The following is a 2,807-nucleotide window of genomic DNA, read 5'->3' on the forward strand; positions in this document are numbered from 1 at the left end:
ACCATGTTAATCACGGGACAGACGCGCGTGGCAGCCAAACTTTCTCATCGAAAACCCTCTTGAGGCCACGCTGCTAGCTCAACGGTCCCGTTAGGCCTCAAACTGTCCACCGCGACCCATAATTCGGTTGCGGACCCCGAAGAGAACATTTCCAAAGAAGAATGGCAGACACTTCGGAACAAATGGAACCTCGACTCTACGGAGAGGGCTCCAGGGGCCTTCGAAGCCCAATTAAAAGACGCGGAACGTTTCCACGTCGATCTCAAGCGACCCAAACCCGTGGTCTGGGCCCTAATCAACATTCTACGACACTTCCATCAAGCCTTCAGCTATGAGGGTCATCTCATAGGGAACTACACCAAGATTCCTTATGCGCCTCGATTTATCTCGGCTCCGCCACCCCTTTCGAGGCCACGGTCGTACTCTCCGTTGGAGCGGACAGCCCTCGAGACGGAGCGAGACACCATGATGGGGCTTCAGAGGTGGAAACGAACCACCGAAGTAACCTTCGCCAGCGATCCTGTTATCATTCGCTATGCAGACAAACCCCCGCGCGTAGCCTTCGACTATCGCCGAGCCAACGACTGCATGGCCTGGGATCCATATCCCTTTCCCATCATGCTCGACATCCTGAACTGGATCGTCGCAGTCCCATTCCGATACATATCGGGAGGTGACGCAAACAAAGGATTCTACCAAATCGCCATCACCGATGCGTCGGTACGCAAATGGCTCGCGCTCAGACTCCATGACGGCATCTACGAACCACTCTTTATGCCCTTCGGACCCAAGACTGCCCCCTCGCACTTCTGTCGGGTGATGGACGACACCTTGGGTCCCTCCAAATGGCGAAATATCAACAACTTCGTCGACGATATCCACACACGAGCGGAGACAGCCGCGGAAGCCCTAGACGCCATCGCGGACTGGCTCGACCGCTTTTCCAGAGCCAAACTCACCCTAAGACTCGACAAGTGTCAATGGCTCTTTCACCAGCTCACGGCCCTCGGTTTCGTTGCCTCCTCTCAGGGTCTCGCTACCGATCCAGACAAGGTCGCAACCATAGTCGATTGGCCACAACCCAAATTCATAGGTGACCTATGGTCATTCGTGGGTCTCCTAGGGTTCTACGCCCAATTCATTTCTCGCTACGCGGAACTCGTCCGACCCCTGCAAGACGCTATCCAAGAGGGCGTTCGCGAATACCGAGACCTTAAAAAGGGTCGCGCTGACCCGAAGAAAGGCGCTGAAAAGCTCAATTCACCATCCATGCTCGACACGGCGGTGGCCCCTACAATCACAGCCACCGGAGCCCGATTTGAGGTTTCGCAACATCCGAAATCTAGCTCCTCAGACCTACCGGCGGTCAATCTACGCCAATCATCGCTGGCGGACTTACCCATTGACCCCTTTTGTGTCGGACGCCTTGCTCGCAAGCGCCCCGACCAAGGTCTGCGCAGATTTATCGCGAAGCGTGAAGTTTCATGGACCGATTCCCGAAACTCTGCCTTCGCAGCCGCCAAGCAGGCTCTGACAACAGCTCCAGTGCTCGCGGCACCCAGAAAAGGGTTCCCCTACACCCTTCACAGTGACGCTTCCTACACAGCGTTTAATGTCACGCTCGAACAGTTACAGCCGGATGCTTCTAAACGCCCGCTGTGCTACCATTCCCGAGGCACCACCACCTCGGAAAAGAAGGCCCCCCCCGTCGAACTCGAGGCCGGATGCCTCATTTGGGGCCTCGGAAAACTCCGCCCATACCTCGAAGGCCTGCCTTTCACGGTCATTACTGATCACCGAGCTCTTTTGTGGCTCGCTAAATACAAAGGCGAGAACCGTAAGCTTCTCCGCTGGGCCCTCGATCTTAGTTACTGGTCCGAATGGATGACAATCGTTCACAAACCAGGACGTTTTCACATTGTCGCTGATACACTTTCACGGCTACTAGGAGCGGAAACCCTACTCTGCTCCACCGCGACCCAAATATGGGTGTCGAAACGCGGAAGACGACGGCTGCGCACCACACCAGCTGCTCTCGCACCTTCCTCGACACTGGCAGATGCCGTCTTTCGTCTGGCCTTACAGCCTGCACTCATTGCCGCCATCCGCGCTGGCCTCACCGGCCAGCTCCACCCCATAGCCCAACAGGCCCGCACGCTCCTATGGGAGACCAGCCCCGACACGTACACTACCGCCGACACGCGCTTTCTTCAGGACTGGCAACGTGCAGATAACCTGCTGTGGCACCGTTTTTCAGTCTCCGAAGACCTTTGGCGCCTTTACGTGCCCCCTGCTTGCACCCCTGAGGTGCGCAAGCTTTTTCACGAGGGGGGAGGACACTTCGGATTCGAAAGAACCTACGCTAGAGCTGCAGCGCAAGTCTGGTGGCCGAAAATGGCACAAGATTTCAGAAAACACTGCGCAGGATGTGAAACCTGTCAACGCTCAAAAAGGGTACCGCAACTGATTCCGGGGTTGCTGAAACCCATACCACCAGCTCCGGGATGCTGGACAGTCATCACGACTGACTTCGTAACCAAGCTCCCACTTACTTCCAGAGGGTACGATGCCTTTTGGTTAATAGCATGTAAATGCTCAAAGAGGATCCACGTATGGCCCCTCAAGAGCACTGCGACAGCTATTCAGGTCGCGGAACTCTTTATAGAGCGCTACGTCCCATTGCACGGCATCCCGGAGACCATTATCTCGGACCGCGACTCCAAATTTACGAGTCGATTTTGGCAGGAGGTCTGCAAAAACCTAAAGATTAATCAAGAGCTCACCACAGCCTACCACCCTCAAGGTGG

Source organism: Spizellomyces punctatus (assembly GCF_000182565.1).
Source record: "Spizellomyces punctatus DAOM BR117 chromosome Unknown supercont1.5, whole genome shotgun sequence".
Classification (NCBI taxonomy): Eukaryota; Fungi; Chytridiomycota; class Chytridiomycetes; order Spizellomycetales; family Spizellomycetaceae; genus Spizellomyces; species Spizellomyces punctatus.